This window comes from Herpailurus yagouaroundi, unplaced genomic scaffold (assembly GCF_014898765.1).
Source record: "Herpailurus yagouaroundi ecotype Mexico unplaced genomic scaffold, PumYag 67641, whole genome shotgun sequence".
Classification (NCBI taxonomy): Eukaryota; Metazoa; Chordata; class Mammalia; order Carnivora; family Felidae; genus Herpailurus; species Herpailurus yagouaroundi.
This window is the reverse complement of record NW_024420442.1, coordinates 6156849-6178762: the sequence shown is the minus strand read 5'-3', so window position 1 is coordinate 6178762 and position 21914 is coordinate 6156849. Positions and strand designations below refer to the sequence as shown.

Genomic DNA, 21914 nt, shown 5'->3' with positions numbered 1-21914 from the left:
TGAACTTCAGGACCACTTCTGCAAAATGGGACCATGACACCTGCTCTACCAACTTTGTAAGATTACTATAAAGATCAAAGGTGATGATTTATTTTTATTACTTATAAGACATGCAAGAAATCTCAGATCACACATTCTCCCTTTGTTTCCAACATTAGCATTCTCTGGCCACTCAGAAGTCCAGCAGTGTATCTTTGGAAACACCAAAACCTTTCTGAAAAAAATTCATCCCCCCAGACAGTGATGCCACAGACAAGGAAAGTGTCCTCAACACAAGGATGCAAATGAGCATTTAGTATGCCAAGATCATATTATGCAAAATAAATAGCTCTCAACTGGGGTGTTTAAGGACACTATTATCATGGCAGCAGCTATTACATTAGCCATGACTTTCACCTAAGCTATTCTGAGAGCTACAAAAGTTGGGCACACACTCAGATGTTTCTCTAACTGCGGTGGGATTAGCTGAGCCCGTGTGGCCTGCTTGGGAGGAAGTGAGCACAAATATAGGGAAATTAGAATCACCATGGGTATTGCAGTGGGCTTTCTCCTGAAAGGACACGAGACTGAGACTCCAGATGCTTGGTGTGATCTCAGCCTTGGGCAAGCCCTTAGCATCTGCAGGCCTCAGTTTATAAAGTGAGGAATCTGCCTCCCAAGAGTACAATAAGGATCAAATAAGATCTAGACATCAAAATGTATGGACAGGTTGAAAGTATTGTCACAGCATTGACCTCTCCCTATGCCTTTGATGTAAGAGACAGAGGCCTCTAAAACTGGGGATGCCAAAGTTGTGTCCCGAGTTCAATCTATGTTGTTGCTTTATGTATCTTCATTTCTCCCCCTGGACATCAACAACGCATGATTGAAAACCCCAAAGCCCTGCATGAGCCTCAAACACCAAAGATTCAATGGTACTTTTAAGGCAGGGACACGAAACCAGACATTTTAGAAAATTTGCCCAAAATAGACCAAACTAAATGGGTCATCTCAATATTCTTCTAATTTTAGCTCAACAATTTATCAGAAGATTCTGTTAATTAGAAGAGTCCATTCCCTGCGAATTTTGATTAATCCTCAGCTTCCTTATTGGTAATAATAACAAAGTGAGTTATTTAATTTGGCTTTCTGCCATAGAACTGGTCCGATAGCCCAACCCTAAAGCACCACAAAGATGAAACGTTTTCTGTACTGTTTATGGGCAACAGTTGAACAAGAAATCAGGTGAGAATATAACGGAAAGAAGAAGCATCTGTATTTGGGCTTGGTGTCCCAAACCTTGGGGTGTCTTTTCAAGATTGACTAAGGAGTATGGCTGTGATTGATAATTGACATACTGATGACTGGTTTGCCCCGGAAGCCCTTTTTGGAACTACGGCACTCATTTGTGAAGTGAGAGCTGCTGATCTCTATTTGATTCTTTTCCTCTGGTTGGAAGGACCTACAAACACCCACCGTCCTGCCCATTTTGTTTTATGTCATCGGGAATGGGGTGCCTCGATTCATCAAATATTCTGGCTTAATAAAGTACTTCCCTCGTCACCCTTTAGGGATTTCTGATTTTCAATGAGTGAATATAAAGCAAAATATAATTAATAATATCGCATCAGGTTGAGCATCAGTTTTATCTTTCTCTGGTAATTTAAGGAGGTGCTTCAAGGCCTTGAAGGGTTCCTGAGCTACGAGGTGAAACGGCAAGCTTCCATGTGTTCTGTTGATGTGCAGAAGGGCTGGCTAACAGAGAGGTCTTTGGAGCATTGAAGTGCTGGAAAATGAGCCTTTGCTCTGCTATTCTACTGGGGCACAACAGGATGCTCTCTGCATTAGTTAGAATCTTCCCTCCCATCTCCCTCTCCCTCTGCCAGCTCTTCTCAGCCCTCTTCACCTTGCATCCCTCTGCACTCCCATCTGCCTGCTGTTTCCTTTTTTAATTTGAATTCCGTATAGTTAATGTACAGTGTTATATATTTTTTCTGCTCTAAAAAGTACCTTTTTGATGAAGTTTTTCTTTTTATTCCCGTAGAGTTACCATACGGCGTTATATTCGCTTTGGGTGTACAATGTGGCGAGCTGACAATTCCATACATCATTCAGTGCCCGTCAGGATGAGTGGACTCTTAATCCCCTTCATGCGTTTCACCCATCCCCCCCACCTCCCCTGCCCGCTGCTTTGAAACTTCTATTTCCTTAAAATAAAGCAATTTTATGTGATAGGAGAAGCCTTTGAACCGACATCCAAACTCGAAATCCATTGCCACTCTAGAATGACCGGTTAATGACTCTATAATGACAATGAAAACACACGGTATTACAGTCCCGGGCTGGAGGGTCTGGGTGCATCTGTCACTGGTGGAGAGGGACTCTGCCAAGAAGCCAACACCGGCCCTGCTCTCTCATCAAGGAGGCTGCTCAATGTGCAACTCCGGGCTGTCCGCGATGGCTGCCGCACTGACTGCTCGCGAGGCCCGCAGCCTGCTGTGGGGACCCAGGTAAGTATTTTGTCCAAACTGACTTCTGATCTTTCTTCCTGTGGGCTTGAACCTCGAAGCTGGAAGGGACCTCAGAGGGCATGTAGTTTAACGATTTTCAACCCTAGCTACTCCCTAGAATCACACAAGGGGGGAGTTTGAAGTCCAGGTCCTACTCCAGACCATCAGCTCACTGTCCTCGTTATCTTACTTGATTGTCACACGTGTCTGGAGAGTAGGTATCACGGGCTCTGTTTACAGAGAGGCAAACAGATGCTCGATGATGTTAAGTGGCAGTGCCCAATATGACACAGCTAATTAAGTAGCGGAGCTGTGATTTGAGCACAGGTCCTTCACTCCATTTTGAATGTGAGAACTTTCTCTGTTTTTAAAGCAGTGGAACCCTTGCTGTCACTGAGGGGAGCGGCCAGTCATCAGGGGGGCATGATCTTCAGACCTCTCTGGTCGTTCACTCAGACTTCCTGAGAGAGGTGAGTTTGATTCACGTCTCAACCTGCACTGGCTCTGTCCCTTCTCAGGAAGAAACCCACCATGTTCTACAGGGCGAGATCTCCCTTCTGTAGTGTGGTACCGCAGGCCCTTCGTCCTCAGGCCCCTGCTCCCTTCTCCAGCCTCATTTCTTCCTCCTCAATTTCGGCCTTTGTGCTAAAAAGTTGGTAGGAGCCAGATGGAAGAACACTTGAAATTCCGGGCTGAGGAGTTCAAAGTTTAGTCTCTAGAGAAGTGTTGTCCAACAGAACTTTCTGCAGTGAGGGACATGTTCTTGACTTGTGCTGTTCAATATGGTAGCCACTGCCTGCATGTGGCTTTTGAGCACTTGAAAAGTGCCTGATGGGGCTGAGGAACTGCATGTTAAATTTCATTTCATTTTAAGTTATATTTATTTTTTAAAATCTTTTTAAAATGTTTATCTATTTTTGAGAGAGAAAGGCAGAGGGAGAGGGAGACAGAGGATCTAAAGCGGGCGCTGCACTGACACCAGAGAGCCCAACGCAGGGCTCAAACTCACCAACCGTGAGATCATGACCTGAGCCAAAGTCGGACACTTAACCTACCTAACCAGAAGTGTCTCTGACAATTAAAGAATGTAACATTCAGAAAATCATCACCTAGCTATGTGAGTTTGTGGCGTGGATAGAAAAGTGATCCTAAGGTAGAGGAGTAGGTGGTGGGGAAAGGGAACAGAGTGAATGTTTTCCAAGTGAACTTCAAAAGCATGGAACCAGAAGGTTCTGGAAGTAAAAAAAAAATGCATTAGAAGAGCAAGAATGTGGAGGAGAAATCATTGCTTAGACCAATGTCGTGAAGCTTTTTCTTTATGTTTTCTTCTAGGAGTTTCACAGTTTGGGATCTTATGTTTAAATCTTTTTCTTATGTTTATTTATTTATTTTGAGAGACAGAGAGAGCTGGGGAGCGGCAGAGAAAGAGGGAGAGAGAGAATCCCAAGTGAGCTCTGCACCGTTAGCACAGAGTCCGATGTGGGGCTTGATCTCATGAACCCTGATATCATGACCTGAGCCAAAATCAAGAATTGGACACTTAACCAACAGAGCCACCTAGGCGCCCATTCTGTTTAAATCTTTAATCCATTTGGAGTTGATTTATATGTATGGTATAAGATAAGGGTCCAATTTCAGACTTTTGCACGTGGATATCTAGTTGTCTCAACATCATTTGTTGAAGAAACTCTCCTCTCCCCATTGTGTGTTCTTGGCACCCTTGGCAAAGATCAGTTGACTACATATGCATGAGTTCGTTTCTGGGCTCTTTATTCTGTTCTGTTGGTTGATATGTTTGTTTTTATGCCAGTACCATACTGGTTTTACTGACTATAGCTTTGTAATATGTTTTGAAATCAGGAAGTGTGATGCCTCCAGCTTTGTTCTTCTTGCTCAAGATTGCTTTGACTATCTGGAGTCCTTTGTAGTTCCATAGGAATTTTAGGAGTATTTTCTATTTCTGAAAAAAATAGGGATGGATAGGGATTACACCGAGTCTGTAAATCCTAAGCAATGATGTCTTGGATATGACACCAAAATCACAAGTAAAAAATAGGTAAGTGGGACTCCATCCAACTACAAAAGCTTCTATACAGCAAAGGAAACAATCCACAGATTGAGAAGACAATCTACAGAAGGGGAAAAAATATTTGCAAACCATATATCCGATAAGAGGCCGATATCCAACATATACAAGGAACTCCTGCAACTCAATAATTAAGCAACCAAATAACCCGATTAAAAAATGGGCAGAGGACTTGAATAGATATTTCTCCAAAGAATATACAAATGCCCAACAGGTAGATGAAAAGATGCTCACTATCACTAATCCTCAGGAAAATGCAAATCCACACCACAATGAGATATCAGCTCATAGCTTGAGGATGCTTATTATTTAAAAACAACAACAACAACAACAACCACAACAACAATGGAAAAACCCAAAAGATAATTGCTCTTGAGGATGTGGAGCAATCGGGACCCTCATACACTGTTGGTAGAAATTCAAAATGGTACAGACAGATGTTATGGAAAACAGAACAGAGGTTCAAGAAATTAAAGGAAATTAGAGGAACTACCACATGACTTGGCAATCCCACTTGTGGGTATATATCCAGACAAATTGAAGGCAGGATCTTGAAGAGAGAGCTACACGCCCATGTTCCTGCAGCATTATTCACAATAGCCAAGATATGGAAACAACCGAAATGTCCATTGACAGACGAATGGATAAACAAAATGTGTTACGTTCTTAAAATGGAATAGTATTCAGTCTTGACAAACAAGGAAATTCTGCCATATGTGACAGCATGGATGAACCTGTAGGACATTGCACCAAGTGAGATTAGCCAGTCTCAGAAGAACGAAAACTGTGTGATCCCACTTTATATAAGAGATGAAAAGAGTCAAACTCACAGAAACAGAGAAGGGTGGTTGCCGGGGCTGGAGAGAAGGGGACACGTGAAGTTGCTGTTCAAAGGTATGAAGTTATACGAGTAAGTTCTAGAGACCTGCTGTCCAACACTGTGCCTGTAGTTAACAATACTGTATTGTGCACTTCAAAATTTTTAAGAGGGTAGATCCCGTGTTAAGTGTTCTTACCTCAGTAAAAGCAAAGTGCAACTAAACTAAATGGGTCAGGAGAAAAAAAAAAAAAAAGAATGTAGAGGAGAAAAACTGAACTGGTTTAGAATCTTCCAGAAAAGCATCCTTGGATAGCGGAGGCAGCAGTGGATTGGGTGTGAGGAGACAGCTGCTGACCTGCTGTGTGACCTTAAGTAAGTCACTTCCCCTCTCTGGGCCTTTGTCTTTTCATCTCTAAAATGAAAGATTTTAGACTAGCTTTCTTTGTTCCACACACTCCGTGTGTGTTTGGGGAAATGTATGCTTTAAAGGTTTGCTTTTATTATTTTCATCACTGTTACGTCATTATTATTACTGCTCAAAAACTTAACTTCCGGAGAGTACATTCCTTAGCTTCTATTGTTGTCCGGGAAATGAGTCCATCCAGCGTTCGTGCTCTCATTTGGTCGCTTTCTCAGGCTGAACTACTCAGTAGGCGCCTTAGCCACTGGACTTGGCCAACTAGCAAGATACTAGCTCTCCCCCCACCCCCACCTTGGGTCCGGCTCGGCTTCCATAGTCAGTCCACGAAGCTGCCTGACACTAGCAGAATTTTTAACACTGCAGTTGTGCAAATTGCTAATTAGGCTTGTAAACATTCTCCGCTTCACTACCCTAATATTTTTGGCCATGGAACTCTCCCCACCGGTACCCCTGGGGTCTGCGCCTGGCCTTGGATTACATTTGGGCAGCCCGGTCAGTGCTACAGCCTGACCACGCCCCTCCAGCCCGCCTTGCTGTTTGCTCACAACATGCCTGCCGAGGCCCAGATCACCCTCAGAAAATGCAAGGCTTGGCATGTGCGAAAACTTGTTCCTTTTTCTTAAAAAAATTTTTTTCTAACGTTTATTTTTGAGAGAGAGTCAGGGCAAGAGCAGGGTGGGGCAGAGACACACACACAGGATTCGAAGCCGGCTCCAGGCTGTCAGTGTAGAGCCCCATGCAGGCTCGAACCCACGGACCTTGCGATCATGACCTGAACCGCAGTCCGACGCTTTACCGACAGAGCCACCCAGGCACCTCGAGAGTGGCTCCTTTTTCAAAACGGAGAATAGCATAGCAGATGGCTGTGAGGGGAGGAGCTGGGGGCTAGAGGCAAATAGCACTAGCTATATTTTCTAAGAAGGCCAGGTGCCATTACTTTTAGGTCATGCACACGTGACTAAGACCACTCTCATGATGGGCTGGGTGCTACATGTGTCCTTCTCCCACAGCCACTCTTCCTTCCTCACCACCTCTCACCCCTCCGGCACAGTGTCAGGTGCTATACAATCAGTCACAGCCAAGTGTCACAAGCAAGCAAATGCCCAGTTGCACTGTTGTGATGGGAATTCTCAGCAGGCCAGGTCTTACAGGTAAGCTGGGGTTGACAGATACAGGAAATAAAAACCCAGGAAGGGGTGCCTGGGTGGCTCAGTTGGTTCAACGTTCCACTCTTGATTTTGGCTTAGGTTGTCATCCCAGGGTTGTGGGATCGAACCTCTCGTGAAGCTCAGCACTGAGTGTGCAACCTGCTTGGGATTCTCTCTCTCTGCCCCTCCCCCCACACAAGCGCATGAAAAATCTTAAAAAAAAAAAAGCCCAGGAGATTTGAATTTAGAAGAAACAATGTAAAATTGTTGGTGTAAGTACATCCAATGCAATATTGGGGACATACTTATACTAAAAAAAAAAAACTGTTATTCATCTGAAAATCAAATTTACTTGGACATCCTGTATTTTATCTGGCAACCGTAAATTAGGTCACTTAAGTAGTGTGAGTTAGAGAACTATGAAGTTCATTTGCACAAGGATATTGCCCTTGCTGGCCCGGCTTACTGCTTGAAATCTTTGCCATCCACAGCGTCCTTCACGTAAGGCATTAGAAGCTCCTGGCATTAACCAGAAGCCATTAACCAGTATTTACTTCCTAGCCCAGATGAGTTCTACAGCTGACTTCACTGATCATCTCCCGAAGTTTCGATAAAGTGAGACACAAAACAGGTGAATATAACTTGGGAGCGAGGAAGATGGGGGGCTGGGACCAGAGCCAGCATGGTGCCGAAGAACCGAGAGGTAACCTCACGCAGAAAGTCATTAATGCGATAGGACTGAGGAGGTGTTGAGTACAGTCCCAGGCATCCCCAAATCCTTCCCCCGCTACAGCCTCCGTGCCTGATAGGTCATTATTAGCCTTCCCTTTGGGTTGCCATTTCTTTCTCTCCAGTAGCCTCCTAGATGAGAGGCAGCTGTATGTAATGAAAAAGTCCCGGAGCTACGAGTCAGACCTGAGTTTGAGTCCTAACTCTGCAACTCACTGGCTGTGGGACTTAGGTTGGGCAAGCAGGATGTCCTCTCTCTTATTTCTTATGTCTAAAACTAAGGATTCTTGCCTTGAGAGTCTTGTAGGATTGTTCTGAGGAGCACAGAAAACCCTGTACGTATACGTGCTTTGAAAATAAGTGCTGACAAAATCCTTTAGTATTAAAATGCATGTTCTCTTGGGAAGGGGAGCACAGTCCTGGTTACTTGGTATATGACAGAACTGTCCTCCCTCCGCGGGAGAGGTGGACCTTAGGAAGGTCAGGGGCATCAGCGGTGGTAGCTGCTGTGGGGCTAGTGCGGGCAGGAGGGAGTGTCTAGGCGAGGAAAGCTGTGCCTGCCCCCCCCCCCCGCCACCGCCCCCAAATAAACTGCCAGCTCCAGCATTTTGCCAATGACTGATCCTATGGCATGAGCTCAGAGCAGGAAGGCAGGCCTGGAGGGAGGAGGCACAGAAGACTCCCTTGAAATAATGCGGGTGGCATTCACCAGTTCTCAAGGAAGAGCTCCAAGTTTAGGGGGGCAGGTGGCCAGCGGAGGTTTTGAATCTACCAGAGGAAATTATCCTCCCTCTGTGTGCCCAGGATAAAATCTCAGAGCCAGGGAATGTTTGTAAATGGACTCTCTCATTTAAATAAATCCCACTTAAATATTTATCAGATCATGAATATGCATGTTTCTCTCTCTCAGCGCTGGAAAGAGAACGGGCATGTAATTTTTAGATGGCACATAAATAATGTAAGGGGGGGAAAAAGGGATCTTTGTTCTGTGTTGACTGTGTATTTACAGCATCTCAAGAGGTCTTGAAATAATGAACTGATTTTTCCCCTTCCTGGTGTAAATGTGCACGTGGAACTTCACCTTTCCTGTCTTTAGGGTGATTTGCACTCATCTGTATCCTCAGGGAAAAATTTCTGGAAGCCAGAAAATGAAGCTGGTCAAGCTCCAATTAACAGCGAGTTCGTTCGTTAGCCGTAGTAACCCATACCTACCCCCCTAACTGGCTGCTCCACCTCGCGCTGGGACGGGAGAGGGGAGAGGGCTGTGGGCAGAGCTGGCTCTCCATCCCCCAGTTCAGGTGCTCGGAAGGTAAAGGCCTAGAGGCACTTTTTTTTTTTTTTTTTTTTTTAGTTTATTTATTTATTTTTGAGAGCGAGCAAGACACCGGGCGGGGGAGGGCCAGAGATAGAGGGAGAGAGAGAATCCCAAGCAGCCTCCGCGCTGTCGGCACAGAGCCCGACCTGGGGCTGGATCCCACGAAACTGTGAGATCGTGACCTGAGCTGAAATCAAGAGTCGGACATTTAACCGACTGAGCCACCCAGGCACCCCAGAAGGCACTTCTTTTCTTTTTTTTTTTTTAAATATTTATTTATTTTTGAGGGGGGTGGAGGGGCAGGGTGAGGGAGACAGAGGATCTGAAGCAGGCTTTGTGCTGACAGCAGAGAGCCCGATGTTGGGCTGGAGCTTGTGAACCGTGAGATCATGACCTGAGCTGAAGTCGGACGCTCAACCGATTGAGCCACCCAGGCGCCCCTACAAGGGACTTCTAAAAAAGCAGATGTCGGGGCGCCTGGGTGGCTCAGTCGGTTGAGCGTCCGACTTCAGCTCAGGTCATGATCTCACGGTCTGTGAGTTCGAGCCCCGCGTCGAGCTCTGTGCTGACACCTCAGAGCCTGGAGCCTATTTCGGATTCTGTGTCTCCCTCTCTGTCTCTGCCCCTCCCCTGCTCCTGCTCCCCCCCCTCTCAAAAGTAAATAAACATTAAAAAATAAAAAAACAAATGTCACTGACGTGTGTAGCACTTGTCCTCCCCAGCCAACTTGGACCTGGTTCACGGCATCCAGCAGAGTTGTAGGGACAGGAGAACGAGGGTGATCGTGATGAGAGATGAGGGATGGGGACAGACTAGAACAAGAGCAGGGCCCTAAGCCCCCCTCGAAGGGGAAGGGAGCAACAGACCGAAGCACTCCTACTTCACCCTTCTGTTTCGCTGAGAACCATTTGTGGCTGGAGCCCAGGGCCCGAGCAGGGAAGAGGAGATGGACCCCTACCCTGCGTTCCCTGCTGGAGTCTGTGTCCCTAACTGTCCTGTCACAGCTGTGCAGTCAGGGCTTTGGGATTAGGCATGATTTGCCTGCTTTTGGTCCTTCTCTATCAGCATGAGGAATTGAGAGAGGACTGGCTTATCTTTTTGCCCTAAAGCATCTTTAAAAATAACATCCTTTCCTAGTTAAGAAGAGAGCTGGAAGTTCCTGTCAGTGTGGAGTAGCAGAAAGCACACTTGACGGGGAGTTCGGAAACAGGGCATCCAGTACTAGCTTCCGAGCTCACGTAGGAGTGTGGCGTCGAGCAAATCACTTAGCTCTACTTCCTTATCTGTAAACTGAGGATCAGGCCAGGACCTCCCTGTGAAACAGCTGTGCAGTTGAAAGTGGATGTTGCAGTTAGAGGGCTTCGTGCAGAACCTGGCACTTCGAATGCTCGCTCAAGGGAGGGTATTGGTCTGAGGGACGAATTACTCATTAGCCCCCTCACGTCCCCCACAAAGCCGGAGCCCATCCTTGTCAGTAAGGAAATGATCTTTTGACCAAACTCATGCAGCAGGCTGGTGGAATGGAAAGGATTGTGGGACTGGGTGTAAGGACGCTTGGACTTGGGTCCTGTTTTCACGGCTCTTCACCTGTGTGACCTTGGACAAGTCACTTCCCTTTCGTGAGAATGTAGATTTTTTTTTTCCATCGGTAAACTGGCAATGATGAACCTTCACTGCCCTCCTCACAGCGTGGGAATGATGGCAAAACACATGGGAAACGTGCTTAGAAGGGTAAAATGGTAGGTTTCCTTGTGAACAATATTCATTAAAATGACTGCTCTTCCAGTTAAGCAATAATTTCAGTCTCTCAATAACCTATTAGGCGAGCTCACACACACAAGTCGTTTCTGGAGATATTTCTCTAATTTCAAGTTGGAACATTCAAAGAGTGCAAAGGATTGGGGCCAGGAGAGAAATCAGATTTGCCGAGCTCTAAATAGCTTATCAGTAGTGACGAGGAATTATGAGGTCAGCGAGAAGGTTGCCTCCTTTCTCTCCCTTCTTCCAAGATGCCCTGTGAAACTGACGGGGAAGCAGTACCGACCGATACAGTGATAAGACATCTAAGGATTTTCTGGGGCAGGCCAAATTTCATGTGTCTTTCTCCTTTTCTAATAAGGTGATTCCTGAAGTTAGTAACTAAATGAGGTTTCATGTCGATGTGTTTGCAAAGGCATTTCGACCATTACCCTAAGTAACAATCCCTATCATCTTTTGGGTGCATTTCTGTTTACCGGACACTCCACTAAGTACTTCCACCATAGCTCATTTAGGTTTGTTAACAGTCCAATTAGGTGGATACTATAACCATTGCCACTTTATGGATGCTCACAGAGGTTTCTGCCCGAGGTCACACAGCTGATCGATGTCAGGGGGCGGGACTGAAATCCTCAGGCCCGCCTTGGATAAACCAGAAAGAAAAGAAAACATGTTGTCAGACGGTGTTCAGAAGATATGGCCACGGTACCATGGAATCTCCAACATCTGCTTGATGGAGATGAAGTGATGAGGAAGCTGGGGTTCGGGGGGATGTTGACTTTAGATCTGTAAAGACTGTCAGTGAGGGTAATTGTTGTATCTTATCTGTTCATCTCTAAGGTCATAGAAACAATCCTTCCCACCATCTCTCGCCAAATGACCAGAGACTCCCCCTGTGCTCTCTGTTGTTCACTTTCTTTTCATGCCCCTCCTGGTGGGTGAGGCACGCAAAGGATGGGGTCCATCCAGTCCCATGGCCATGGCTGCAGGGAATGGGCCTACAGGTGAGGGAGACTGGAAGGGAACCTGCAAAAAAGACCTGATCATTCCTCTCTTTCCGAACAGTTGCCAGCTTAAGCCAAACAAACGTAAGACCATAAACTGAGTTTTGCTTCGCGATTCTAGGATTCCGTATGCATACTATGAATCCAAGAGAGCCTAAAATGTGTCAGAGAAGACATATGCTCCACTTTCTGTCAGCTTATTAAACAATGAAAATATGGATATATTTTTGGTGGAGCCACTGGCTTCAAGATTTTCCAAAGAGGTTGTCTGTTCAGCTTAAGTTGCCTTTGGGCATTTCTATTTGCTTGTGAATGAAGAGAATGCTATGTTCTGTTTTATTATTCTCCAGAACATGCGCCCGGTAAAACCACCAACAAGCGCTGGTCCAGCGCGTGCAGTCCTTCCCTTGTCTTCAGCAATGGGCCTAGCCTCAGCAGTATGTGGGACAGACGGAGGGCTGGCTATGAAGTTAGGACTGCAGAAGCCAATGACCCCCCTCCTCCATCACCAGTATTACAAGGCTTCCTTCCTCTGGCCCAAGGCTTTCTGCATTCGCCTACAACATGAGATATCTGTGTGCAGCTGTGCATCAGTCATTTCTACCTCCATGTAATGTAAATAAGCCTCCCAGCTCCTTTCCTAGGAACAGGTTCTGATTCTGATAGAGGAGAACCAAAATTAGCACATTGGAGAGGTGAGCAGGGTCACCGCAAAGGTACAGAAGAGACCAGATAGGTCAGCTGAGGGTCTTTGTTCTGTGTGTCAGTCATCTCCCCTTTCCTGTGACCCTCGTAAGAGGTAATAATGATGCTAACACCGACAGAATGCTAACTAGGCGCCAGGAACTGTTCTAGGTGCCTTCCATGGATGTGATCTGCTCCACAGTCTTCTGATTTAGGTACAATTCTGATCTCACTTTAAGGTTGAGGAAACAGACAACCCAGAGCCTAGAGACTGTGGCCATTCTTGCTAGCCATGGTATGGCCCCAGGGAATAGATTATGGGAGCCCCAGGGCTGATTAGCATTTGTGGACTATTCCTGGTGATGGTGACATGTTGACTTGCTAATCGATGCGAAGAAAGGAGAGAACTGGCTGGATCCTCTGGGTGGGTGAGTACATGTGGAATGTGGACAGGTGCGTGTTCTTTCAGTTCTGGTGGGTAGAGCCTCATGGGGAGCTCTGTAACTCCATGGGCACAGAGGATGAGCCTGCCTTCTTGCATCTTAACCACTTATCTACACGGCAGTTCTTTGAGCTTTACGCATCTGCGCAGTCGTATTCAGCATTGATTTTAGCTTACGTCATTATGCCATTCCTCTTTATTCCTGCGAGATAGGGTGCAAAGTATATTACTGCCATTATGTAGATAAAAGCATTGAGACAGAGTAGAAAAGGCTTAATATGATAAATCTGTGGCTAGCCTTTACATTTTTGGAATCCCACATTTTAAGTAGAATTACAGATTAGGAGACTTACCAACTTGACAAAATATGGGGCCAATCCATTTTTCAGAACCTGAAACCTCAGACTTAGGAACTTTAAAGACCTTTCCAGCTTGACATCTAAGGTTTTGTTTCTGTTTTTGTTTTTGTTTTTTATGCTACCATCCAGCACTGTGCTAGGTGGATAAAAGTGGCAGGATAACAAAAATCCCTTTGATAAGTCCTAGTGCTTACTCTTGAAAGTTACCACATTGTTGACAAGCCATAATACACTTATATGATTGAAGAGAGTCAAAAAATGAAAGACAATGACTAGTTTGGGCAAATAATATTGTATGGCTTCCTGCCATACTGTGCCAAATGGAAACCAGTTATTCCTTCTCCAGGATTTTCAGGAGGAATACACCTCTACCAAGAGCTTCCCAAGAGAGGAAGAGACCTGACTAATCTTTCTTTTGTTGCTTATTTATTTTGAGAGAGAGAGAGAGAGGGATTGTGTCCAATCGGGGGGGGGGGCAGAGAGAGAGAGTGGGAGAGAATCCCAAGCAGGCTCTACACTATCAGCACAGAGCCCAACATGGGGCTCGATCTCACAAACCATGAGATCATGACCTGAGCCAAAATCAAGAGTCAGACGCTTAACTGACTGAGGCACCCGGGTGCCCCCTGACTAATCTTTAAAGACTTTTTCTCAGCTTCTCAGAGTATAGAATGTTCTGTGTAATAATTCTGTAGTTTGCTTATTGAAACCTGTAAATTTTATAGCTGATGCAATCCTTATGAATTCCTTTAAATTTTTTTTTAATGTTTATTTATGAGACAGACAGAGAAAGAGAGAGGGGAGCGAGCAGGGGAGGGGCAGAGAGAGAGGGAGACACAGAATCCAAAGCAGGCTTCAGGCTCTGAACTGTCAGCACTGAGCCCAACACGGGGCTTGAACCCATGAGCCGTGAGATCATGACCTGAGCTGAAGTGTGACACTTAACCAACTGAGCCACCCAGGTACCCCTGAATTTCTTGAGCAATATAAAGCCTCACATCAAATCTCTTTAGCAAAAATCACCGAACTTATGATGTTTATTGTTGATTGTCTTTGTTCCTGATTTATGCCTGTCGGTCATTACGGTTTCAGGAACAGGCCTGGTCATTGTAGGATCCGCAAAGTTTGTTTTGGGGGCCTTGACATCGCCGCTTTACTCCCTGGATTCAGGATCCCTCCCTCTCTTTTCTTCTGTGTCCCCCTCATCCTCTTCTATCTGTCCATACAACTATTTTGTATCCTTTTCTTGCTGGTTCCTCAAAAGGGTGCTTCCTGTCTTTGGGGGAATTTATAATTGAAAGGACATCTTTAAAGATCCCTTTCCCTGGGTACCTCCCTTTATTCCCATGCTCAGCCAAGCCTAAGTAGTATAGAAACAAGAAGGAAAATCTGTTATAAAAAGGCACTAATTCATGTGACAGAAATGCCCTTTGGCTTATCTGTGCTTGGCTCCCTTCATCTTGTATGGAAAACTGAGAAGTGACTGCATTGGCTCTCGGGTCACTTCTCATCCTTGTCACATTGCCTACACGGACATTTTGGAATAATTTGCTTTATTTACCCTTTCAGTAGGAGCTGTGGAAATTGATATCATGCTACTCTTATCTTTGGAAAATTCATGTGGATCTCTAAATACCATTGATTGGTATAAAACAGTACAGTGTCTATACATTAGCTCTTAAGATTCCTCAAATGTTAATGACTCTGTATTGGCTGAGACTCAGGGACCAGCACTGTAAGGTTGTCCTCTAGCCGGAGACCTAGAACGAAAGTTCCCGGCACTAAAATATTTATTCTGCTTCCGAGTTGGTTGGACCAGGGAGTTGATACCATTTAGAGAAACATTTTTTTTAAAGGAAGGTGATATCTTCTGTGAAGAGGTTGGGTCACAGAGGGATTCAAAGTCAGGGTTAACCCAATATATAAGAGGTAGATGGGCGATATCTAATGTATGACCCGAGGATACAATCCACCGAAATCCTCCTTCCCTGGCTCCTCAGGGCCCCTCAAGTCTCCTGTTTTGTTTTTAGGAAGGTTCTGTCATTCGCTCATTCATTTGTTCAATGTGCAAATAATAATCACCATCTGGGTACTGTATTGTACTCAGCACTTAGCACAGTGCTGGCAGAGATGAGTAAGATTACAGTCTCCAATGAGTTCACAGTCGTTTGAGAACAATAAACACATAAACAGATAATAATAATACTATAGTACGATCAGATCTATGCTGGAGGCATATACAAAGTGCTTGGGGACACAGGGCAGGCAGTGGTGGACACCTAGGCTTGGGGAAGTGAATATTTGAGAAGAGCTTTGAAGGACATGTCATTTAGCAGAAAGTGTGTGTGTGTGCGCGCGAGTGTGTGAGGGTGGGGGAGTGGGGCAAAGGGGCTAAGTGCCAGAAAGTCGGGACAGTATATGCAAAGGCATGGAGGCAAAACACTCAAGGTACAGCACAGGTGGCACACTGAACGGAGCACACTCCAGATGGCGCGAGTATAGAGCACTAGCGGGTAAGCAGTAGGAAGAGATGAGGCTCCGGAAACAGGTCGGAGTTTCGTTGGATCATGCAGGGCCTTCTGAGCCACACTAAGAAGCTAGGACATGATGCCAGGAGTAACGGGTCACCACGGAAAGCTTTTAGGCAGGTGAGTGATGTGAAGGGAAGATTGTTGCCTGGAGGCAGTGTAGGGGTTAGGATGAGGGAGGTCAGTTAGCAGGATGGTGCGGGAGGTGATGGCAGCCTTGCACTCGAGTCAGGGAACACAGAAGAGGGTCTTGGGTGGTGAGTGTGAGGAACGACGAAGAGGGAAGATTCAGGAATGAAGTTTCTGCTTCAGGCAGCTGGGCAGGACCATGGGAACACAGGTGGAGAAGAGTGTTTTCTTGAAAGATGATATTCAAAGGGTTCAGCATATTGAGTTTGAGGTCCCAGTGGGGCATCAAGGTAAAGGTTTTAGGGGGAAACTAGATATATGGATGTAGACTTGGGGAGAGCCTCTGAAAAACCCATGCAAAACTGGAACTGTCTTGCGTGGGAAAGCATTCTAAATCTTTAGAGAATGTGGGTATAGTGAGGAAACAAAACTGTATTATTATTCAGGAAATCCATAACATTTTGGGTAGGAAACAATGCATTCATTTTACAGAAGCCTTGAGACTTAGAAAGGGCTGTGTGGGGCTGTGGTTTAAGAATTGGAAGGCAGGGGCGCCTGGGTGGCTCAGTCGGTTAAGTGGCCGACTTCAGCTCAGGTCATGATCTCGCGGTCCATGAGTTCGAGCCCCGCGTCGGGCTCTATGCTGACAGCTCAGCGTCTGGAGCCTGTTTCAGATACTGTATCTCCCTCTCTCTGACCCTCCCCTGTTCATGCTCTGTCTCTCTCTGTCTCAAAAATGAATAAACCTTAAAAAAAATTAAAAAAAAAAAAAAGAATTGGAAGGCAGTAAAGGTCTTAAGTGGGGGGAGGAGACACCATTCAGGATTCCAGCAAAAACCTTATTAGAAGAAAACCTGTTAGAAGCGTGTTATGGCAGTTCCTGATTTGGAGATCTAACATGACGTGTTCTAAGATCTATTGGGTCATCCTACTTTACCAACTAGGGCTTGTTTCCTTTTCTCCTTTGCTTGGCAGGATCCAGGAAAGATTAAGGGCTGGGCTGGGGACTACGGGGTGAGAAAGAAGGAAATGTGAGTGTGCCCAAGTTCTCTAGCTCATTTCCAAAGCTGATGTCGGTGAATGTTTGGGTCTCCATAACCCACCCCAAGAGTGGTCATTTGAAAAGGAGTTCTGGATTCATTACGGGGAAAGAAGAGAAGGAAATGGATGTGCTATAATAGCCCACAGCATTTTAGAACCTAAGAGAATCACTTGCAGATTCTACTTACTTATTTGCACGTGTTTACTCCCCTTCTAAACGGTGAGCTGCTTGCGGGTAGGCACTCTGTTCCATTCAATTCTATAACCCTACTAATGCCCTTTTTGACATACAACTCCTACACTCAGGAATTGTTAGTTGAAGAATGATTGAGTCCACCCCCTCGTCTTGCAGCTGTGGGATCTGAGGACCAGAAAGGCTCTGTGACTTGCCCAGGATCCCACGTGCTACTTAGCGGCAGAGTTGGACAGGGTTTTGTTCTTGATGTGTGGTTAGAGGCTCTGATTATCTGAGAGTACAAAGAATGTTCCTGGGGGCACCAGGGTGGCTCAGTTGGTTGAGCACCCAACTTCGGCTCAGGTCATGACCTCACGGTTCATGAGTTCGAGCCCCGCGTTGGGCTCTGTGCTGACAGTTGGGAGCCTGGAGACTGCTTCAGATTCTGTCTCCCTCTCTCTCTGCCCCTCCCCCCACTCATGCTCTGTCTGTCTCAAAACTAAACATTAAAAAAAAAAAAACAGAAAGAAAATGTTCCTGGTGAACGTTTCTCTATTTCTCAACATTCTTCTCCACCTCCTAGGTGCATAGCGGACTCTTGAGATTATCTTTAAAAACCCAGGGCATGGAATGGCGGCACTCTGTGTGACCATTTGCCTACGAGAAGGCAAATATGGCCCCTTAAGTCCACCGCACAATTTGTGGTGACCTCAGTTTACAGAAATCTCCAAACATCTCTTTCCCTTAATAACTATCGGTCTGTCATCCCTGAATTCATCTAAGCTTTTATTGGGGGGAGGGAGAAGCTATTTTTATTTTCAGTCTAATCCACCACTTGGTGTAATGAGTTCCATATGTTTCCTCCATTTTCTACCTGCTGTGAGAAGTAGGGCTTCCTTTACTTGTCCTAAACTCACCTCTATGGGCTCTATGCAGGTAAGATGCAAACACACTCTTGCACATGCTCTCACACGCGTGATTTAGGAGGGAAAATGGCCCCACTATTAATGGTTCTCTTTGTTTACAAGCATATTAAAAATTCAGATGAAAGGAAGCTGAAGCAATGGAATTCAAAGTGAACACAGTGGCAGCTCACTACCCCAAGGAGAAAGTCGTAAATCCTTGACAAAACGGAGACCCACCGACGCAGGGATCGGTGGAAATAAATGAGAAGCCTGCTACGGAGTGGGTGTTTGGCCAAGCAGCGCCTGCCTGCAGTGTGGCTGAAGCGGCCTCGAAAAGTTCAGTGTGGCCCAGGAACATAACCTGTCAGCCTCCTCGCCTGACATGATCTTAATTAGCCTCTGTTCTACTGCCGAGAAAGCCCGCTGAGGCAGTTAGCACCAGAGAATTAATCAGATCGTTTGTGGAGTCGACAAAGCAGGACAGCAGCCGACACTGGCAACTTATTGACTGGAAAGGATCCAGGAAGATGGGGAGAGATGTAGTCTCTGTGCCCCGACTTTCCCCCGCCCCGTGAGTGAAGGTGATCCACAGGGACTGGGGAAGGGGTGGGGGTGAGAGGAGGGCGGGGCAAAGAGAGCTGTGCTCCGCCTTTACCTCCCACGCATATCCCGTCTCCCTTGCTTCCGTACACTTTTCTGCCAAAGCATCATGTGTAGTGGTGCTGATGCCAAACGATGTGTTTGACTGCAAGAGAGAGGGAGAGAGCACTGTTGATTTTGTTGCAAATTGCACTTTTGCTACAGGATTAGTTTGGAAGATGGAATTTTGCCAGTATTTTCCTCCCTCCTTTTGTTTACCGCCTATTTTCAATAGCTCTGTAATTGCTCCTTTTTTGGGTTTTTCTTTTAATTGTGTTTCTTGCCCTGAGCTCTGAAGTTTGGGAGCGGTTGACGGGTGTGCCCTGTTGCTTTGGTTCTAGATACCAACTTGGCCTTAGCAATCGAGGCAACGTCATTGCTAGGGGAGGCCGCTGGGAGGTGGGCTCAGAAAAACGTAGAACTTCTTCCAAGGAGCCTTCCCGGATGGGTCCAGCTTGTCTATTGCGAACTCTCTCTTATTTGGATTCTCACGGTCCTTCAAATCTGCACTACACAATCTAGCTCTTGTCTTATGTTGTTTTGTACTTCTCTTTATTTCATGTGCATTAATCTTATCCTCTCTCTCTGACCATAATATAAGCTCTTCAAAGGCTCTACCTTCTATTGAACATAGCTCTTAACACCAATCTAGGCACAGTAAGAGACACTCAAATGCTAGGTTGGTTCATTGCCAGCCCTTTGAGGAGTTCCTGCAAGAATGTGTCCTTTGACCCTGCTGCTACCTGGCACTGTTGATATTTTGTTCCAGATAATTCTTTTGGGGGTGGGTACTGTCCTGTGTGCCGTGGGACGTTCAGCAGCATTCCTGGCCTCAATGTCTCCAGACATTGCCAAATGTCCCTGCGGGGGGCAGAATCACCTTCCCTCCCCATGGAGGACCACTGTTCTATAATGATAATAAAATAATAAGAGGTAAAATTTATTGCGCACATTACCGTGTCCAGCTTGGTGCTAAAGATACCACGTGCCTTCTTTTGTTTAACTTCCTTAGCGCTCCTGCCCTGGCTTTAATTCTTTTCTAAAGGGGCTCCAGGGGACAAATCTTACAGCCACGGTTGTAGGTCCACACCACAGTCTGTCTCTTCCCCTGAGGAACACTGAGAAGAGCCTTCCTCAAGGACCTCTTGGGCTCAACTCTGAATTTACTGAACACATCAGCTAAGCCTTAATAATGTCAGGACCACCCATTCGTTGACAACTAGGTATTCAGTTTGGTGAGGGTTAATTCCTCAAGGAGGTCGATGAAAAGCAATGGAAGGTCAGGGCAAAAGTAAGCCTGCCAGCTGTCACCTTTTTTCAGAGATGTGAATACCATTCCAAACAGCTCACGCGTGGTAGGGGGGCTAGAGATTTATTTCTTTTGCTCTTATGATGGCATTTCAGCTCAGGAAGCAGAATTTCTAGCGAGTCCACCAAAGTGTCATTCCTGCCCTAAATCCTGACCAGCTGTCTTGCAAACAATGCAATCGGTCACAAGAGGGACAGGGCGAAAGAAGGTGGACAAACGGGTGCAGATTTGTCCTTCTGGGGGGAAGGGTGACGACTCGAGGCACATGTCCTGACGGTAACACCGTCTCCGAATATGAAGGACAACCCAAGAGAGAAATTTTGACACTTGGGCTTAATGTGTCTCTGGAGAGGGACGTACCTCTGCCTGTGAAGTCAATTCAACCTCAAATTCACTGCCACCAAGGAGTTAATGATACATTAAAATTAGTCATGTTGTCTGATGGAGAAATATTCTACTTATGGAAAATACCTTTATAGGAAAACTGCCTTTCTGAGTCTGAGCTGGAAATATTACAGTAAACAGGATCTAATCACAGCGAAGCCTTTTTTCAGCTTTGCATGACAGCTGTAAAATATGACAGTATTTATTAATAGTTGCTGCAGTCTAATCTGCAGCATTGGAGAGCTACAGCAAAATATGTTAAGCTACTGAGAGAACAATTTCCACAGTAACTAATATTCAGCTTTTGAAAGGGTAGTTTAATGTCTTGTGATTTTTTTTTTCCCCTACTGATGGTCCAACCCCAGGAACAAGCTACTAAGCTAATAACCTTTGTGGAGAGGAAGTGTTTAAATGATAATTTATTTCAAGAGCTGACAACAAATTGCTCTGCACTTTCTCTTTTTATGCCCCAAAGCAGTCAAGGATGTGCAAATCGAAGTATTAAAAAATATGACAGCTTCAGTATTTTCATTTTCAATGAAATTCTCATTACAGACATATGTACGGTCTTTTATTCACAATCCAGTCCAAATAGTCATTCACTATTATTATTGTGCAGGCTTTCAAGATGCTCTCATAGTTGAGGACTCATCACAATAGATTAGGCAGGCTGCAGAAGCTACCGAATGTCTCAGGTATTGTCAACCCTGATTATTGCTGCTCAAACAGGGGAATTTAGTATCTGTCTCTCACAGGATAATGTACTCTCTGGGCCTTCCTAATTTATTCAGATGTAAAAAGTAGCTTGAATTTCAATAAAAACTCTCCTGGCTTTGCTTTTCCCAGAAGGCAAATGGACATGACTAGAATTGGAGCCATCTGTTACCTTCACACATCTTTTAATCAGTTCTTAAAGTGGAGGAGAATAAAACAATCCATGATGGTCTCTCCTCCTCCTTCTCCTTCTCCTCCTCCTCCTCCTCTTCTCCTTCTCCTTCTCCCTCCCCTTCCCCTTCCCCTTCTTCCTCTTTAATCAAGGTACCTACTACTTTTTTTTAAAAGTTCCTGCCAAGCAGCCATGGTAGGACCTAACATCTATCTTTCCTTGCTTTCTTCTTCTCCAACCAAAAATGGCACCTTAGTGATGACGGCCTACAGGGTCAGATCTTCCTATGCTCTGGGAACTGTTTCTGCCTCAGAGAGGAATCTCTGAGTTCACCTCACCTCAGAGCCTGGTCCCCACGGCCCCCGCCCCCCCCCCCCCCCCCCCCGCCCCAGTCTGGCTGTATTTACTACTTTGGCTACTCATTTGCCCCTCGATCTGCATTTTTGATCCGCTGCCCACCCAGATCCCTGGAACTCTGGGACCACGATTTCTTGTGTTCATTTGTGGACAGCAGGCTTTAAGAATGAAATCGTCCCCTGGAGTACATCCACAGGAAGACACCTAGGATAAGGAGGTCCTTTGAAGAATGGCAGAAGGAAAGACTATGGGAACAGGTAGTAGAAGTTTTCAAATGTTGCAAGTGTTAGTCCAGAGGACGGCACG

At 45.6% G+C, this 21914-nt stretch overlaps 1 protein-coding gene and 1 long non-coding RNA gene across 8 annotated transcripts in view; one reads left to right on the top strand and one right to left on the bottom strand.

Moving 5' to 3' along the window:
* LOC121025420 (uncharacterized) overlaps positions 1-3176 on the top strand; it is a 72796-nt gene extending 69620 nt beyond the window's left edge. The window contains exon 3 of the long non-coding RNA XR_005788043.1: positions 2024-3176. This is a non-coding gene — a long non-coding RNA (uncharacterized LOC121025420). The remainder of the gene's footprint in view (positions 1-2023) is intronic.
* Positions 1-21914, bottom strand: part of GRIA3 (glutamate ionotropic receptor AMPA type subunit 3) — a 267365-nt gene that overhangs the window by 167263 nt on the left and 78188 nt on the right. The window lies entirely within an intron of this gene.